Source organism: Salmo salar, chromosome 13 (genome assembly GCF_965601325.2).
Source record: "Salmo salar chromosome 13, fSalSal1, whole genome shotgun sequence".
Lineage (NCBI taxonomy): Eukaryota > Metazoa > Chordata > Actinopteri > Salmoniformes > Salmonidae > Salmo > Salmo salar.
The window spans coordinates 85,912,136-85,912,983 of record NC_138303.1 but is presented as its reverse complement, the minus strand read 5'-3'; positions in this window follow the sequence as shown (position 1 = coordinate 85,912,983).

The following is an 848-nucleotide window of genomic DNA, read 5'->3' as shown; positions in this document are numbered from 1 at the left end:
AATTAGAGTAACAGAACTGTGCTTCCTAGCAGAGAACCAAGTGTTTAAATAGAAAAGGGTGTGTCCTTATCAGGGGCTGGCCTGATTCAACCGGCTGAAATCAAGACTTCACCACTAAACAAGCAAAACGTTGCTTGACAGTTGTTCATTTCATTGGTCATAGTGCCAAACAACAATGAGCTGTGCATTCAGAAATGTGTTCACTACAACCGGGTGTCATGCTGTCAAATGGGAGCTGATGCAGGGTTTGTAAAGGGATCTGTCTGCACCAAGATGCAACGTCATACTCATTCTGTGCTATAGCATGCTGCACTACTAGACCTATAGCCGTGCTGCACTACTAGACCTATATACGTGCTGCACTACTAGACCTATAGTCGTGCTGCACTACTAGACCTATAGTCGTGCTGCACTACTAGACCTATAGTCGTGCTGCACTACTAGACCTATAGTCATGCTGCACTACTAGACCTATAGTCATGCTGCACTACTAGACCTATAGTCATGCTGCACTACTAGACCTATAGTCATGCTGCACTACTAGACCTATAGTCGTGCTGCACTACTAGACCTATAGTCGTGCTGCACTACTAGACCTATAGTCGTGCTGCACTACTAGACCTATAGTCATGCTGCACTACTAGACCTATAGTCATGCTGCACTACTAGACCTATAGTCATGCTGTACGTGAGAGAAAAGGCAACATCCAACTGGGCAGAAACTGGTTGAATCAAGTGTTTCAAAGGAATTTCTCAACATATTGTGACGTGGAATCAAAGTGGAAAATACAATGGATTTTATTTTAAGTAATGTTAAAAAGAAAAATGCTATTGCAACCTCTTTGCAA